Source organism: Diceros bicornis, chromosome 4 (genome assembly GCF_020826845.1).
Source record: "Diceros bicornis minor isolate mBicDic1 chromosome 4, mDicBic1.mat.cur, whole genome shotgun sequence".
Classification (NCBI taxonomy): Eukaryota; Metazoa; Chordata; class Mammalia; order Perissodactyla; family Rhinocerotidae; genus Diceros; species Diceros bicornis.
In genome coordinates, this window is record NC_080743.1 from 65,503,291 (window position 1) to 65,522,474 (window position 19,184).

At 45.5% G+C, this 19,184-nt stretch overlaps 1 pseudogene; it reads right to left on the bottom strand.

Moving 5' to 3' along the window:
• Positions 1-16,590: 16,590 nt before the first annotated feature.
• LOC131401596 (voltage-dependent anion-selective channel protein 2-like) lies at positions 16,591-17,435 on the bottom strand (annotated as a pseudogene).
• Positions 17,436-19,184: the final 1,749 nt, after the last annotated feature.

Below are 19,184 nucleotides of genomic sequence, written 5' to 3' on the forward strand. Positions count from 1 at the left end.
GCGTTTGGATGCCAAGGCTTGTAGATCCCCTCAGTCACTCTACTCTGAGTGTAGGAATTCCTCTGAACACTGGAAGACTAGTGTGTCTGGTGAGAAAAGGCTGCATAGTGCAGTAATCAGTGAGAATGCAGTTCAGCTTGTTCCCCATAATATGTGAGGGAAAGATATCTGGGACTTTTGACACAGACCTGAGATACGGTGTTGTGATGAGGGTCTACCCGATCAGGGAGGTATTCCCAGTGGTTCAGGGGAGCAAATCACGAGGTTTCACAAGACCCCACCTGAGGTCTCCTGGAATATGGCTCTTACGGTATCCTGTTGTCACACTGAGGATAGTGATGTCCCTGTGTCATGACTGAACGTTGGACGATAATGTTCCAAGGGGGAACTGCTTAATGTGACTGACCCTTTCTGAATTTCTTTGTAGAAAACCATCCTGATCTTGGGGACGAGGAAGACCATCAGCACATGTCTTCCAGGTAAGTCTCAAGAATTGTGGGACTTCATGTTGAGAACATCTGGGGATCTCAGATCCAGGGAAATCAGAAAGTGCTGACTAGACCCATTGCACCACAAGTGTCATATTCGAAAAGATGTCCTATTCCACTGTGCGCCTTACAGAGGCCAATTGCTTGATCTCTCTCCAATGTAGTCACCTGCAATCAGTTGATGCAGGTGTACTAACCAGCCAGAGGATTGCTTGCCTTGTCCCGTTCTCTCTTTGTGAGGACGACAGGCCGGCATAGGAAGCAATTATGCCTCTGGCTGTTTGGCATTAGCACTGTGGCAGGTATTTCTTGGCGAAGGAGGTGATGAGTAAAAAAAAAAAAATCCATCACCTTCGACCGTATTGAGAGAAAGTCATCTTGAAGCTTCCAGATTTCTAAGAGTCTCCAATGCTACCGGTGACACTGACTTGGCAAGTGTGCCTAGCTTTCAAGAATGTTTTTGCTAAAGTGTTGACGCCACCTTTCTGGATTTCTGAGAGTAGGTGCTTCATGGCTCTTGTGTACTGGGGGAGCTCGGTCTCCTTGCTCACGAGCTCATTTTCTGCTCAGTGCTCCGAGCTCCCTCTGCTTGCTCTCTCTCTCTCTCTCTCTGTCTCTGTGTCTCTCTTTTATCACGCTGCCTATCTGATAGTCCCATTTCCACACTACTCTGTCCCCAGATAGAGGAGGATTGTTTCCTCTCCCTTGACGAGGTCTTCCCATTTCTTTTCTGTGGACGGACCCTTCTGCCTTCTGGGGAAACCAGCGCTAGGACAGTGTGTTTCCCAAACCCTCTTGTTTCACCTTTAGTCCTCCCTACCCCACCAGGATGAGCAGGGATCTGCCACCGATGGGAGAGCTTCAGCTCCCGACACCGTCTCTCGACGAGTACTATGGGACATACTCAGTTGATGTTGGCCGATCGGACTCCTACTGGACTCAGACGAGCACCTCCGTGTTCTTTGTCGATCAGGTGGAGGTCTGTTCTCTTCCGGATGCAGCCAGTGAGTATTCCATCCTGCACGTCTTCAAGCTCCATCTGGACTCCCTGCTCAGCCCACTTTCTTTGTACTCCACGCCTCTGGCTGTGCAGACACACACATTGAACTGAATTAGTTCTAGGACTGGTTCGAAGCCAAACAAGAGGTGGTTCAGGGAGCTGCGCTCCCTTCCTCATTCCCAGGATGCGCCCCTGTCACCCTGGCCCCATTCGCACATCACTGGACCCAAAGCTGGCATGACATCCTCAACTCACCTCTGCAACACGAACAGCAAATGTTCTGTCCAACATCGTATCGGGCATGAAAGGTCTCTCCTCACCTTCAATGCTCTACGTTTCATGCCTGAAGCGTATCCCTTCAGATTCTAGGCCTACCCAGTGCGACTGGCATCCCTGTCAATGTCTCCATCAAAGACGTACCTAGGCTTCACTGTTCTTCGCCCCGTTCTCTATCTCCTTTCTCTGGGCCTTTGTTCCTATGCAGTCGACCGACGACCGACCCTAAACACCCCTACCATTCCCTTGCTTGTGTGTTTCCCTCATGCCAGCCTATGCCTTGGCATTCGCCATCCCCAAGAGTGTCCCACGTTTCTGCCTAGCCTGAAAGATGCGTTTGGATGCCAAGGCTTGTAGATCCCCTCCGTCACTCTACTCTCAGTGCAGGATTTCCTCTGAACTCTCGAAGACTAGTTTGTCTGGTGAGAAAAGGCTGCATAGTGCAGTAATTCTGTGAGAATGCAGTTAAGCTTGTTCCCCAGAATATGTGAGGGAAGGATATCTGGGACTTTTGACACAGACCAGAGATATGGTGTTGTGATGAGGGTCTACCCGATCAGGGAGGTATACCCAGTGGCTCAGGGGAGTGAATCACGAGGTTTCACAAGACCCCACCTGAGGTCTTCAGGAATATTGCTCTTACGGTATCCTGTTGTCACACTGAGGATAGTGATGTCCCTGTGCCAGGACTGAAAGTTGGACGATAATGTTCCAAGGAGGAACTGCTTAATGTGACTGACCCTTTCTGAATTTCTTTGTAGAAAACCAACCTGAACTTTGTGACGAGGAAGACCATCACCACATGTCTTCCAGGTAAGTCTCAAGAATCGTGGGACTTCACGTTAAGGGGACATCTGGGGATCTCAGATCCAGGGAAATCAGAAAGTGCTGACTAGATCCATTTCACCGCAAGTGTCCTATTTGAAAAGTTGTCCTTTTCCACTGTGCGCCTTCCAGAGGCCAATTGCTTGATCTCTCTCCAATGTAGTCACCTGCATTCAGTTGATGCAGGTGTACTAACCAGCCAGAGGATTGCTTGCCCAGTCCCGTTCTCTCTTTGTGAGGACCACCGGCATAGGACGCAATTATGCCTCTGCCTGTTTGGCATTAGCACTGTGGCAGATAATACTTGGCCAAGGAGGTGATGAATAAAAAAAAAAATCCATCACATTCGACCGTATTGAGAGAAAGTCACCTTGAAACTTCCAGATTTCCAAGAGTGTCCAATGCTACCGTGGCCGCTGTCTTGGCAAGTGTCCATAGCTTTCAATAATGTTTGTGCAAAAGTGTTGACGCCACCTTTGTGGTTTTCTGAGAGTAGGTGCGTCATGGCTCTTGTGTACTGGGGGAGCTCGGTCTCCTTGCTCACAAGCTCGATTCTGCTCCGTGCTCTGAGCACCCTCTGCTTGCTCTCTGTCTCTCTCTCTCTCTCTGTCTCTGTGTCTCTCTTTTCTCATGCTCCCTACCTGGTAGTCCCATTTCCACACTATTCTGGCCTCAGATAGAGGAGGATTATTCCCTCTTCCTTGACGAGGTCTTCCTATTTCTTTTCTGTGTACGGACCCTTCTGTCCTCTGGGGAAACCAGCGCTAGGACAGTGTGTTTCCCAAACCCTCTTGTTTCAACGTTAGTCCTCCCTACCCCACCAGGCTGAGGAGGGATCTGCCACCGATGGGAGAGCTTCAGCTCCCGACACTGTCTCTCGACGAGTACTATGGGACATACTCAGTTGATGTTGGCCGATCGGACTCCTACTGGACTCTGACGAGCACCTCCGTGTTCTGTGTCGATCAGGTGGAGGTCTGTTCTGTTCCGGATGCAGCCAGTGAGTATTCCATCGTGCACGTCTTCAAGCTCCAGCTGGAATCCCTGCTCAGCCCACTTTCGTTGAACTCCACCCCTCTAGCTGCGCAGACACACATTGAAATGAATCAGTTCTAGGACTGGGTGTAAGCCCAAACAAGAGGTGTTTCAGGGAACTGTGCTCCCTTCCTCATTTCCAGGATGCGCCCCTGTCACCCTGGCCCCACTCGCACATCACTGGACCCAAAGCTGGCATGACATCCACAACTCACCTCTGCAACGAATAGCAACGGTTCCGTCCGACTTCCTATCGGGCATGACATGTCTCGCCTCATCTTTAATGCCCTGCGTTTCATGCCTGAAGCGTATCCCTTCAGATTCTAGGCCTACCCAGTGCGACTGGCATCCCTGTCAATGTCTCCATCAAAGACGTACCTAGGCTTCACTGTTCTTTGTCCCGTTCTCTATCTCCTTTCTCTGGGTAGTTGTTCCTATGCAGTCCACCGACGACCGACCCTAAACACCTCTACGGATCCCTTGCTTGTGTGTTTCCCTCACGCCAGCCTATGCCTTGGCATTCGCCATCCCCAAGAGTGTCCCACGTTTCTGCCTAGCCTGAAATATGCGTTTGGATGCCAAGGCTGTAGATCCCCTCGTCACTCTACTCTCAGTGTAGGATTTCCTCTGAACACTCGAAGACTAGTTTGTTGGTGAGAAAAGGCTGCATAATGCAGTAATAATTCTGTGACAATGCTGTTAAGCTTGTTCCCCAGAATATGTGAGGGAAAGATATCCGGGACTTTTGACACAGACCAGAGATACGGTGTTGTGATGAGTGTCTACCCGATCAGGGATGTATTCCCAGTGGCTCAGGGGAGCGAATCACAAGGTTTCACAGGACCCCACCTGAGGTCTCCTGGAATATGGCTCTTACGGTATCCTGTTGTCACACTGAGGATAGTGATGTCCCTATGCCAGGACTGAATGTTGGACGATAATGTTCCAAGGGGGAACTACTTAATTTGACTGACCCTTTCTGAATTTCTTTGTAGAAAACCATCCTGATCTTGGGGACGAGGAAGACCATCACCGCATGTCTTCCAGGTAAGTCTCAAGAATCGTGGGACTTCATGTTAAGGGGACATCTGGGGATCTCAGATCCAGGAAAATCAGAAAGTGCTGACTAGACCCATTTCACCGCAAGTGTCCTATTCGAAAAGTTGTCCTTTTCGACTCTGCGCCTTCCAGAGGCCAATTGCTTGACCTCTCTCCAATGTAGTCACCTGTAATCAGTTGATGCAGGTGTACTAACCAGCCAGAGGATTGCTTGCCCTGTCCCGTTCTCTCCTGGTGAGGACCACCGGCATAGGACACAATTATGCTCCTGCCTGTTTGGCATTAGCACTGTGGCAGGTATATCTTGGCCAAGGAGGTGATGAGTAAAAAAAAAAAATCCATCACCTTCGACCGTATTGAGGGAAAGTCACCTTGAAGCTTCCAGACTTCTAAGAGTCTCCAACGCTACCGTGGCCGCTGATTTGGCAAGTGTCAATAGCTTTCAAGAATGTTTCTGCAAAAGTGTTGATGCCACCTTTCTGGTTTTCTGAGAGTAGGTGCGTCATGACTCTTGTGTACTGGGGTTGCTCGGTCTCCTTCCTCCTGACCTCGTTTTCTCCTCAGTGCTCTGATCATCCTCTGCTTGCCGTCTCTCCTCCAACCCCCATTTCTCTCTCTCTCTCCGTATCTTTCTAATGATCTACTTCTCTCTCCCATTCACTTTTCAACTACAGTTGTTTCCGGTGTGGGGAATTTTCCTATATCTCCCTTGATGCACTCTTCTCTTTTGTTTTTTTTGACCACTTCCTTATCCCTCACTTCTAATCCAATTCTCCTATTCTGTATTTCCTAATCCCTCTCGTTTAATCTTGTATTCTTCCTACCCCAGAAGCCTCAGCAGGCATCTGCTGTTAATAATGAAGATTGAAGTCCCACGGGACTTCCTGGATGAATGGTATTTCACTCGTTCAATTGGCCATGACCTGGCAGCCTCTTATAGGCCTTACACAAGTTCCTCATTGGCGTTTGATGGAAAGGAATTCTTCTCCGCCTTGGATGCACGCGGTGAGTATTCCCATTGTAAAGGGCATACAGTGTTGGTGCGTCCCTGGTAGGCTGTATGTTCTTTGAATCCACCAACCTGCACTGACTGAGAGATGCAACCCTGCAAACAGGTTCTGTAGACTAGACTGGTTCTGGGTTGAATCGTGCTCTTGGATTTAATTTTAAGATTGCATCCTGTGGCCAGAGAACGTTTTTGTCCCAATCTGGTCACCTGTCGCCTGGCATCTCTCACAGGTGCAGGCTGTTCCTATCAAGTCAGGTTCGAGAGAAGGAATGGAGGGATAATGGCAAAATGTCAGCCGTCATTATGCCACCTAGCGTAATTTGTGTAACATAGCTCTCTTTTTCCTCATAAAACTTCTCACACTCAAGACATGATGTTTTTGCTTGCATTTCCTGAATAGTTTTGTACAAACTCTCTAGCTTTCCACACAAGTTTGCATTCTGCTCCGTATTTGCAACATCCTTTATTTTGTTTCAGAGCTCAAAGTTTTCCCCCTGCGTTGCCTACCTCCCTCTGAAGCATTTCGATACCAGACCCTGAGCACCAAATCCTGCCTGTGCCTGTGGTTTCAATGAAGCCAAATCTCTCGTTCTGATCTTTCATCCTCCACAGATGGCCATGGTTTTCATCCTTTGTGCAACACCATTCATTTCTTCCGTTTGTGGCTTGTAGTTTCAATCACATGTCTAGTCTCCGTCGTATCATCTCACGTAAACTATCAGCAACCTGTGTACCTGAGGGGGGTATTGACCTAATTTATGAGCAGAGTAGAGTGGTTCCCCTCTCCGTGATATCCAGAAAAGTCCTTCCTGGTGAGCACCATCTCGTTGGGGCAACAATTTCATAGAGTTTCTAGATGAAAACACAGTTTCCATTTCCTCTCACAGAGGCTATTTTTTGACCTTTTCATCTGGGAGAAGCAGTTGGATATTTAGGGGACTTTATTCATCAAATCAGCTTGTAGGAAGAGCAAGAAACTTGGTGGTGTTCCTTACTCACTCTATTTTATAGTGAAATTGGCTATGAACGCTATGTCCCTCAGCCTTTTTGGGTCGGTAAGTGTCTTTTCACACTGGGACCATCCTCTCGCCTGTTTCCCATTCCTCCCTGAGGTGCAAAGGATCAGAGGCTTTCTGAGGACCACAACAATTCACAAAACAAAAATGTAACACACAGTTCTTTTGCATCTGTTGTTTGCCATGCCCCTTAGCAAGCGAGCTCCATGGACGCCCTAATCCACTTGGTCCTCACAGCGACACTCTCAACTAGGTGTGGGATCTCATGTTAGAGCTGAGGGGGCTGAGGTTCAGGAAGGTCACTTCACTAGCCCAAAACACCCAGCCAGCGCACAGTGGGTCATAGGCCGCTCGTTGGCCTGACTCCCTGCTCAGGCCCTGTCCCCTGCTGTCAGCAGTCAGACTGTCATAGACTAAGCAAGGATGGTGCTCACCCTCTTCTTTTTCCTTTGTTGCAAGTTGTGTCAAACAATTTTTGAGCTTAAACAGAAAAGTCTGAATACTGGTCCAAAGACCTCCTGTGGCCACTCATATAGATCTGCCAACTCCTACTGTCTCAGTGCACTTTGTCCTGTGAGCAGAGCCAGAGTCTCATCCAGCCCCTCTAGGGGGAGCTGCAGCTCCATGAGACTCTCTCTCCATGGAAAATCAGTCAGGGCTGAGAGATCTCTGTCTCTCACCACCCCCTGTCCTCAGGGGTTTCCTGCTCTGACTCAGGTTTGTCCTGGCATCCTTGTAAAGCCACATAGCTCCATCTCAGTTACGCTGCCAGCCAGGTCTGGTTCCCATGAGGAGGAGGAGAAAGGCTCAGACACACCTCTCAGGAGTGTGATGCGTGTGACAGCGCCCGGCCTTGTCAGGCCATCCTTCAAAATGCACCAGGAGAAAACAAATTCCCCCACGCGGATGGGCTGAGATAAATGAAGGGAACGTTTCAATTCTACACGCATCTGTCCTGTGTGGGGGTTCACTAATGACAACATGTAAACAGTGTGTATAGCAGCAGTGGGGCCACAGATGGTCTGCTCCACCCCATCCTCTCTGTACAGGGAGAAACGCTCTGGAAACAATGCGAACACAACCTAAATCATAACATGATCTTTTATTGAGGGCTCTTGCCCACCTGCCACACCAACAATATGGGACAGCCCTTCAGAAGTTCAGTACAATGTTCTCCCTGTTCTCCTGCAAATGCAAAGAATATTCAAAGCATAGGTTTAATAAAGCCTAGCAGTTGGGAAGAGAGAGATAAAACAACATGATGCAATCAGCCATGATAATTAAAACAACCTTAGACCTTGATTCAAAATAACTTTTGAGAATGATGAGACCTCGTTTTGGTGATTCTTTTACCAGGCAGATTTGTTAATTTCAGAGGGTTTACTCTTTAGCCCAATATGTGTTATCATAAAATCTTATTATATGTCCTAAATTATGATTAATAAACTGTCTCCAGGAAATATGGAGGATGTAACGTGCTTGTGGAAAAAGAGCTGGAAGCTAGAAGAGGCACGTGGTGCAGGGCTGGCGTGGTGTGGGGAGAGGGGTAGGCTGACTCCAGAGGATTTGTAGAAGGGAGCTGTGGGAAATGATGTTGGAGAAGAAAGAGGGACCAGAGGAAAGGAGGAGGGAGTGCAAAGGAAGGTGAGGAGTTGAGAGTGTGTGTAGCAGAGAAGGGAGAGGAAGTTCTCACAGCAGAGCAGGCATGGGATGAAACTGGATTGGGAGTAATAAGATGGGTGACACATTGGATGGTGAGGAGAGGATAGAATCAGAGAAAGCAGTTAGAAGGAGGTTGGATGAATCCATGATGAGAGTCAGGTAGAGTATGCGATCTGGAAGACAAAATGGTAACAGATACACAAAGACACGTGTAAGAAACGGTTAAACAAACCTTGATGAGAATGGAGATGTGTAGAGGGCAGGAGAGAGGGGAGCCCATCTCAGCGTGGAGCAGGCCCTGTGGGCCAGGACCCCGCCTGAGCCTGACTTGGATTGGCCTCAGCCTATCTGAGGTCTTTGGTTAGCCCACTTTCTGAGAATATGTATTCATTTCACAGTAGAAATATACACATGTTTCAATAGGGAGAAGGGGCCAGAAGCCACTGAGGGGTGTGTGACATAGGATTGTGCACTCTCTTACCTCCCTGAAGAACCACAGAGTCTGATTCTGTAGCACTTCTGGCCCCTCAGTTTCCCATAAGGGACTCAGACCTCTACTGCATTTCCTTCACCTGCAACTACCCCTGTGTGGCAATAGAATGTCTAGATGTGTGGGTGAGTGAAGGGCAGTCAAAATTTACAGACAAGGGTGTTCAATGGGCCACAGAACCCTGCAAAAATTCTCGTAAAATGGTCCACGAACTAGTTTCCCAACACCCTTTTCTACCGGACCTGAAGCCTTGAGGCCGTACTTTTTTCCCCGTTCCTTTATTCTGGTGGGTACACATCAACATCACTTTCTCCCCATCTCCTGAGGCCTCTCTAGAACCTTCTCTCTAGGCTATAGGACTAAGTTAATAAGAACAGATTAATAGGCATGACTTCATCTGCCCGTGCAAAGTCCTCTGGACTCAGTGGGTGATTTTTCACTTCAGGGACACTGCAGCCTGGTACCTGCCATCTCAGCCTCCCCAGGCACACACATGAAGGTGACACTAAGATCATGAATAACAATGGATCCTGTTGTCTGTGATTTTATTTTCAGAGCTGTGTTTGGATGCCTGCGCTACAGGGAAGAACCTGAAGATCATGAAAAGAAAACCACTTTTCAAGTGGAGAGTAACTTGCAATTTCCCTGGCCTTCAGATTAGGGTACTGAGGTAATCACATCAGTGGCTCTTAGATGTACTTATTCCTTCTTGCTCTCTATCTAAGATTGTAGCTCAATCTCTCACTATTTTTTCTCTTCCTCATTTGTTCAGTCCGACAGCTGATGCGACCTCTGTCTAGTCTTCCCTCTGCTTTCCATGGGGGCTGCCACCCTGCCAGACCTTTCAATCTCCATCTCCTGTTTACACTCGGAGCTCTGCTGTGTGCCTGCTGCTGCTGTCCCGATATTCCCTCTAACCGTTCCTCTTAGCCACGGGGAAACCTGGCCCCAAGGTCCTCCTCATCACAAGAGCATCGTTGAAGCCATTGAACACATGGCACTTTGCCTGAAATCACACTTTCTTGATTTGCTTGCCTTCCATCCCTGGCTTCCCAACTCCACTGCCTCTTTCTTCATAACGAATCACTCACACATGGATCCTCGTCTTGCGTCTTGTAGGGAACCTGACCTAGGACAACCCTTAACCCTGGACTTCTCCATGTGAACAAGAAGTATTAAAACTGAGGTTAAAGAGCCCAGATTACAAAAACTAAATTAGAACTGGAGTCACAGTTGGCATGCCATATTGATCTCCTCAGCCCCAGGTGTGCAGGCCTGTGCTCATCTGCATGGGCCTTCCAGGGACTTAGTGTCCCCCCCAAGGCCCTCTTGGAGCTGGCATTAACACTGCCAGGCTTAAGCACCTGGTGAAATTTTAATTAAGATGAATGCCTTGACCCCACACCTGGAGATTCTCATTTAAATGGTCGGGGGTGGGGTTTTGTGCTTCAGGAGATTTGCAAAGCTCCCCAGTGATTCTAATGTGCAGCTGGACATGAGAGGGACCATTCCAGCATGATGATCTCAGGTTCAGCATAGAAATGCCCTGAATGTGTGGCTACTTCATTGAAAAGGCTGAATATCCATCAGCCGTTGATGGAATTTGTATGCCTCTCTCAACATTACTATCTGTACAACATGGGAAAAAAGTGAGGAGAAAAAAGTAGGTGAATGGATTAGACTTCTAACCTCCCTACTTGGAGGAGAGTTTCTGCAACTTTTCTGAATACGTGATAAAATAGGAAAGAAGCATTTCATTGAAACCCAGTGTACAGAAAAGAAGACCTCCCTTATTACACACCATAAAATTTAGTATTTTCTTTAATATTTCTCATATAAAACTACAAATTCATATTCCATCCAATTGATTTCAAGCCCAATGGGTTCAGCACTACAGGTTGAAAATTTTAGTATTGATCAATTTTTGTCATTAAGTAAGAGCTCCAAAGAGAATCATTATGTTCATTCCCCTAAAGAGAATATCATAGCAAATAAAAACTGCAAGTTAGGAAAAAGATTGTATGTTTATGCTTCTTTAAGCCATTCTTTACACTGGCATAAAAGACAAAAAACAGAATCCTTCCCTAGGCAGTGCTTTGCGGGAATAATGGGTGAGTGGGGGAGAATCTAGTCAAACCAGTTGCTGTATGCTTCCCCTTCAGAGTTTTTGATGTTGAGAACTCTAGTGTTGAGAATATTCCTAGAAATGCCCTAAGGTGTATCCTGGCGTCCAATCAACACCAGAGAATGAAGGAAAATGAGTGGGGCCGTGGTTACCCTCCCTGCTCTCTTTTTGCTAATTCTATTTTGAGTTTCTCCTTTTTTGTTCTTTCCTCAGTCCCTTTGGAGAGGAATTTCTCTGTAAAGCCCTATTCCTTTCCAGCCGAGGTGACCCAACAGTGTCTATGGCCTGTTGAAACCTCCAGATGGAGCCTTCCCTCTCACCTTCCCCGAAGTTATGGAAAGGGCCTGAGGCCTGGGTTCTAGTTCTAGGGTTGTCAATAGCAGGTCCCGTGGCTTTGGTTAGTCCTTGCCCCTTGGCATCACAATTCCTCATGTGTAAAAGGGGGAACTGGATTTACATATATTGTGAGGTCGCTCTTGCCCCTCACATTCTGGGACTCTCCCATAGCCGGCCCCTCTTCCTCGGAGGACGGCAACATAGAGTTAAAGAGGGTGTGTTTCTCTGCCAAGGGTCCCCTCCTTCTGACAGCAGTCTGTTTCTGAATGTGTGCGATGGATGCTAAGGACATCCCTCCCTGGGAGGTGTGAGAAAGCCATCACTTTGCTGCAAATGAAGGGGATTCAGGAGTGAAGTGGCTGCTGAGAAAAGGGTGGTAGGGGTCTGGCTAATGCTCTGCAGCAGCTTTGAGCTGGGACATCACCAGGCTCCTGGTGGGATGAGGACAGGGTCCCTGGATGCTGCACCACAGACTGGATGTAAGTTTAGGGAGGTATTTCTTCTAACCTGTGGATCTCACTTTCCCCTTCAGCCAATTGTGGCTCCCTGCTTCAGCTCCTGCTCTCAACAGGAGCTCAGCATCCTGCTGGCCTCTGTCACTACATAGCCATTCCTCCAGGCTCAGCTATCAGCAGGACCTGACAAAGACTCACATTTGGTTTTTATTTATTTATTTTTTCTCTCTCTCTCTCAGGTACCAAGAACTCTGGACCTAAGAAAAGAGATTGCTGATTTGAAAGAAACCGCATCATAAAAGGAAGATTTTCCACTTGATGAAAAAAAACCTAAAACAGCAAGTCAATTTAAAGCCCAAACAGAACTCTGAAGGGATCCTTTGTTGAAAAACACTGCAACCACAAACCACTCTCCAAGATTTTTACTCCAAGCCTGGTTTGAGGGGAGAAATCCCAGCCCTCCAGCCTCCAATTGTGCAAAATCACTAAGGAGACCAATGCCTAGACCCAGACAGAGTTATGAGAGACCTTAACTCTTTCTCCTCTCAGTTTCCATCCTGTACATCACCGGAATCGGGAGCAACTGGCAGCAGACAGCATGACACACTGGGCATTCTTTGGCACCAGATGGGCTGCGCTAGGTGCAGACAGCGTTGACTATGCAGTGTCTTTGCTGAAAACGTTTAGCCTGAATTGAATCATGAGGTAGTTATGAGACAAGTGCAGAATTTAGACCATTGAACTAGACAACTCGCCTTTGTTCAAACAGTCAATGTCACCACCAGTGAGATCACAAAAAGGAAAAGACATGTTTGAGGTTCCAAAGCTCTCAAAAGATTGTGTTACTATATTTCTTTAGTCCTTTTGAACCAAACACATCTCCTCACCTTTAGTTCTTTTAGGTGGTGGTGACACTGCCTCGTTTGTAGAGGTCAGGTCAGTTGTCTGGCTCAATGGTCTACACTACATAGTTGTCTGACCATTTCCTCACGATGAAATTCAGGCTGACCCTCTTGCCAAGAACACTGCATAGTTAATGCTGTGTGCTTCCTAGTGCAGCCCACCTGGAGACCAAGAAAGTTTATCCATCGCTATCCTTGCCATACTAGCATTGGTCACTTTGTTGCGGAGGGGCCTGCGAGATCTCTTCATTGTGAAGACACATTTTTTTCTTTCTATAATCAGCAAGTAATTTGGCGAGAGGTACTTTGAGAGTGTATGAATATCCTCTTCTCTAACAATCTTTCTCTCAAAATTTTGCCATCCCTTAATGATCCCTGACGTGGTTCAATGATCATATTCATATTTGTACATTGGAAATTTTCTCATTCATTCATACCTTTATAATTTATTTGCTGGCATTGTGCCGTGAAAAAGAACATTCCCTCCCCATTCATACCATTAAAATTTTTGTTTTGACTATCACTGTGGACTTGTCAATTTTTTAAATTCAGTGTTATTAATCATTATCATCGTGACTGATTGGGTGGATGTAAATAGAAATTAATATAAACATTCTTTCTCTTCTTCACATGTATATCCTACACTCTCCCATACATTTTAGGCCATATTAGCCATGTGTAGTAGATTGTATTTATAAATGTCTTTCTTTCTCCACGTTTTTGTGTGTGTGTGTGTCTGTGTTTATTTGGTATTTAAGAAGAAATTATAGCTAGTGGTCTACACTGCACTAAATTTTGTTTGATATCTTAGTCCCTCATTAACTTGTCAAATTCTAGCATTTGTTCTATGAGTTTGAAATGTCAACTGCCAACTTTGACCACTGTGACCATCAAGTCCATTGATTCTATTTTCTCTTTTCTTCCATCTTTCCCTGCCACTTCTTATAGAATTATTTCAACCCAGTCCAAGGTATACCATTCACACTATTTTTCCCATCTTATCCCCTCCTAGATCTTTGTTTTAGATCTACAATTCAATACACTCAGTGGTGACCAGCTGTTCAAATGTCCCAATTTACTCAGTTTCCTCTTCTTGGGTGGAGTTCCTCCTGAAAAGACTCCTCAGGATGGAAGCAGGACTCCCCGAGGGTTGCACGTATAACACTCTTTTCTGCTGCCTTGATACGTGGGCAGCTTGGTGAATAGAAAGTACTTGCCCACAATGACTTTTCCTGAGCTTTTATGAGATATCGTCCCGCTTTGTATGTTCTGTTGAGATGTAGAATGTAAATTGATTTTCTCTCCATTGCATGTGAATTGGCTTCTCTGGGGAGCAGAGAGAGCTCTGGAGCTTCAGAGGAATTGTGTTTTCTTTTTCTTTAAAATCTATCAGTTCTAAGAGGATAGGTCTTAGAGTTGAGCATTGCAGTTCTATGTCTCCCAGGTAGCTAGACTTCGATCCTTTCTCATCATCTTTTCTTCATTTCTGTTCTGTTGGATGCTTTCATTTCTTTATTCAATGTCCCTTCTAGTCTTTTTAGACAAATATGTTGCCCTTATGAACCTTGTCATTTAGCTTATTTTTCAGAGAATTTTCTTTTGCTTCAATTTTCTCCTAATTTCTGCCAATTCTAATTTCTGATTTTCTGTTTCTTATCCACTTCTCTTTTGAGTTGTGTATTTCTTATGTGAAGTTTTGTGTTTTTCGTACCTACAAATGCTTTGTTAGGAACATTTAATTCAGATAGGGATGTCATTTTATAGTTTTTCTATGTTTTGTGATGGATTTTGAGGGACGTCGTTTCTCGAGCTGAAATCTTTGACTCTCTATTTCTGTTCTTCTCTTCTGTCACCTTGGAATATATGTCTGCTCTGTGATTTTCACGTTAACATGCCTAGGTTTACCTGAACGAGAAACAGAAGTTCTATGCAGGAGAGGACAGGTGCTATGAGTGGCTTAGTGGAGTTCTTAGGTCTAGATCTCTCTCTTCGGTGCAATTACTCTCATAGATGTAGGGTTGTGAGGATGGGTGTGGCATGTTCTGATTCTGGGATCCTATTTTCTTCCAGGAGGACCTTTGATTTCTACCACTTGCTTCAAATAGATTGACAAACACTGCCAAATCAACTTCAGATCCACAGGGTTTTCATTGAACATTTACCTTTCATCTGAAGCTCCTTTCTCTGACACCAAACATCTTGTGATAAGGACACAGGGAGTAAGAGAATTAGAATATCCCACAGTGTGTTCTTTGCTTTTTCCCATGTGATATAGACAAAAGAACAAAGATACTAGCAATAATACCACTAGCAACATGATGGAGAAAAGTGGTTTTTGGTTTTGTTACTGTCTTGGGGTATAGATAAATTATTGTTTTCAAGTCTCTTGGAATAGTTCTAATCCATATGGTTGTTCTACAACACGATTACACAGGTTCGTTTGTTACATTGTGTTTTCAGTGTCTAAAGTCCCAATTTAAAAAATTTAATTTAGTTTTATAATTATGTCAGAATGAATATGGTTTGCAACTCATATCTAACCAAACAAGGTACACTCCAAATAGTCTAGCCTTGACACTAATATCTGCAAGCTTCTCAAAGCCCTGGGTGGAGGTGAATCAGTGACCCCTGGTCTCCACAGAGGCTGGATTCTGTAGCCAGGATTCCTCTTTCTGGTTGAGTTTGAGAGGAAAGGGTGAAATGGAGTCAGTTTCAAAGCTTAGCTTAACAGCAGCTTCAGTGTCCAATGGAGACTTAGGAGCTAGAAATTCTGAATAAGATCTGAATAAGTTAGAATAGAATTAATCAAAATTCTGAATACAATAGGCCATTTGAGTAAAATACTGGACTTCCAATTTAGGTCTCAAACTGTTGACCCCAACACTAAGACATAATCACTAATGACTGGGCTGGCCCCATCCCGTTTTCTCACACTTGCCTTTTTTTTTTTTTTTAAAGATTTTATTTATTTATTTTCCCCCCCAAAGCCCCAGTAGATAGTTGCATGTCATAGTTGCACATCCTTCTAGTTGCTTCTCACACCTACCTTTTATCCACAGATAGTCAGTCGGTGCAATTATAAGATTGCCCTGTGAAGAGTCCTCATGGTCCAGGATTTAATGGACGCAGCCTGTGCCTTTTACCCTGAGGGCCCAGGGTGACCGTTACAAGGGTGTGGCATTGGCTCGGTCACTGGGTCCCTTGGTGGTGGGCCGGGGCCTCCAATGCTCAGTGGCAGGCAGCGGGGGCACCCCAGGCTCAGTCACCCTGATATGCCGGCATCGTTCCTGTCGACCGTGCCACTCAGAGAACCTGGTTCCTGCATCCCCAATGCCCAAGGAGGAAGTGGGAGAATGTGAGGACGTGTCTGGGTGGCCCAAAGGGTGCCAGGAAGCAGGAGAGATGTGGAACACCACTTCCCAGTCACTCCCTGTTGTAGGTGCGAATTTGCTTTGCAGAGGAGACTGTCTGTTTGTAAGTGGGCATAAGTGAGATCATCTTGTTAGACTAAATGGCTCCAGCCCCTCCTCTGTGTGACTCCAAAAAATTCACTTGCTCTCCTGATTCATGGCCTCCACTGACGTATATACTCCCCAACAGCTTGATAAATTAAAAACTTTGTTCTATGAGTTTCTCTCCAGGAGCAGGCTGACCACAGGCGGGAAGCACCAGTAGAAGGTATCCATCACAGCTGACAGAAGAATGGAACAGTGTGATGCCTGGAGCCCATCATGCCTGGAGACCAATATCCCTAGACCCCATCCTTACTACTCATTATCCCTATATAACCGCCTCAGGATTCTGTAATCTTTGAAGATAGGTCTTTGAGACATTAGTCACCTGTCTTCCAATTTGCCCGCTAATCTAATTAAACTTCATTTCTCGATCTCTAACTCATTGTGATTAATTGGCTCAGATCGCAGTGAGCAGAATGAGCCTGTTGCTCGGTAACATAAGCTTTCCACTGTGCCTCAGAGTCTGAGTGTAGCCTATTCCAACTGAACTAGAATTGTTGACTATGGCAGAAATGGAAGCAGTGTGATCCAATGGATGTTTAGCTGCAATGCCAAAACAAGTATAGTTGGTACCTAATGTCCAAGCAAGATTCACTGAAGCAACAAAATCTTCACATGCTTTCTGACGAATGGATTCTCTGAACTCTGTCCCATCATTGACAATAGTGTGTAGCTGGAAGTCTCCAGTCCTACAACACATTGCATAGTTACTCCATGTCAGCTTTAATTTGGCACTGTCAAATGTCATCTGGTGTCCAGCAAGCCAGCTCTCGGAATCACAGACAGCTGAACCATGGATTGCAGGTCCAGAAAAATCCAAGTCCACATCACAACCAAGGTTTATACTCTCTCTCATGTAAGAAGACTTGATTTTACCACTTTTCTTTTACTTGTTTGGCGAGAAGGTAGTATCAAATGTCAGTTTCAACCCTTGACAAATCTGGTCTTCAATTGCAATTCAGTTCTGTTCCCAGACTGTTTTCAGTGTTCCATTTTTCTGTGAAAATCAGAGCATACTCACACTGTATGAATTTGATCTCCAAGGTCTCAGTAAGTTGACCAGTGTCTGCTTTAGATGAACCAGATGCCGAGAATTCTGTGGCACTGCATGATTTGGTTTTCACATCCAGACAACCTAAAACCAAATCCTCTGATGAAAATATCTCTGGCAGATTTGCCAAGGTCAGCATATGATGGAAGGATACACACTGGCCACACATGGCTCTGTCTGTAGGTCGCCATGGCAAGACTCTGAGAAGAGGTGATCTGGTGGTCTCCTGAGGGGTGTGCTACATCTGCAGCTGGGGCCACTTGGCTTGCTCTGGGTTGGGCTGCAGCTGCCATGGCCAGAGGGCCAAGTGAAAGCCCAATGACTGTTCTTGAATAAACCTGATTTATACAGGACTTGGTCAGCTACTGTTAATGTATTTGATTTGTTTCTGGTATTTTCTATTGTTTTCTCTCTCCTTAATAAACCTTTGTCCCTTAATAGCCCATGCCTGCTTTTTCTTCCTACTTCTTTATTCCCTCTTTCTGTACTCACTTTTGTTACCTCTTGTCTTCTTTCTTTCTCTCTTTCAATGTCAGGATTCTGGAAGAAATACACAGTACACTCAAATGGTAATGGAGGAGAGTTTAACAGAGTCTGTTTGCAAAGGTTTAGGTAGAGTTATGGGAAACCAATAAGAGATGTGTAGTATCCCAGAGTTAGCAACAGTAGGCAGCAGTTATCAGGGCTAGCACTGAAGGGCATGGAGAGAGAGCGGTTCCTGGAACTCTAGGAGAGAACAGTTGTAGAAGTCTGCCAGATAGGAACTTAGTCTTTGGTAGAGGGATGTAGCCAACAAATGGCAACCTAGGAGGAAGAGAGATGAAGAACAATTACCTTCATAACCCTTCTGGCCTTAGATCTCTTGTTGATGCCTCTCATTGGCTAAATCCAACTGGAAGTCAGTGAACGAATTCTATAAAGATCAGCTTCTTGAGCAACAGCGTAGTGTGAAGAATGCATCTTAGGGGACAAATGAAAAATATCCAATATGCTCCACTCCATTTGCCCATCAGCATCTATTTTTGTCTTTTGTCCAGATGAAAAATTCATATCTCCAATCAGAGGACACACAATCATCCCATTAGCTCTTGTATCATTGTGGAGTGATAACAATTCAGTCATATCCTCACGTGAAACCTCACACATTAGGTACCGCTAATGGTCTTCATATAAGGTAGCAGGAGAAAAAGAATGGGGAACCAATTAATAAATATAAAACAGCTGACATAGTTTTTGCTTCTGTAGCTTGTCATGAAGCCCTACTTGATAATCATAGTTTCATCCTTCCACCATCCATTCTTTGTTTCCTTTACTCTCTACCAATATCTTGGCTGGATAAGGTTCTTTAACCCAATTCTCCATTGCTGTTGATCTGTGTGTTTGTGGTTCTATCTATACTGGGTTGTTGCACTTTTTCATTGACCAGGACTGTTGGCCAATGGTTCAAGATATGGTCATCTTTGTCCTCATTATGTAGCAGTAATGCAATTTCCCCTGGGAAATCAGGAACATTAACAGCCAGTACAGTGACATCTTCTTTGCCTGTTGGTTCATTAGCACAAGGAAGCCAAAATGACAAGTGGGTAGACTCAGCTTCCAAAGAGAAAGAACTATAACTGCATTCCCTGGTGGAAGCATTCTTCCAAACCCACTAACCTACTAGGACCTCCAAACCCATTGAATCCAAGGTTGTGGAGAATGAGAAGCAAAAATTCCTTCAGTACATTATTTGGTGTAAGTGTAATAGGAGCTATTTCACTTCTACCTCCTTGATTCCCAGACCTGGGCATTTAGGCTATTTGACTTAACTGATTTTATTAGTTTTCTAGGGCTGCTGTAAACAAAGCACCACAGACTGGGTGGTTTAAACAACAGAAATTTATGTTCTCACAATTCTAGAGGCTAGACGTCCAAGATCAAGGTGTTGGCAGGGTTGGTTT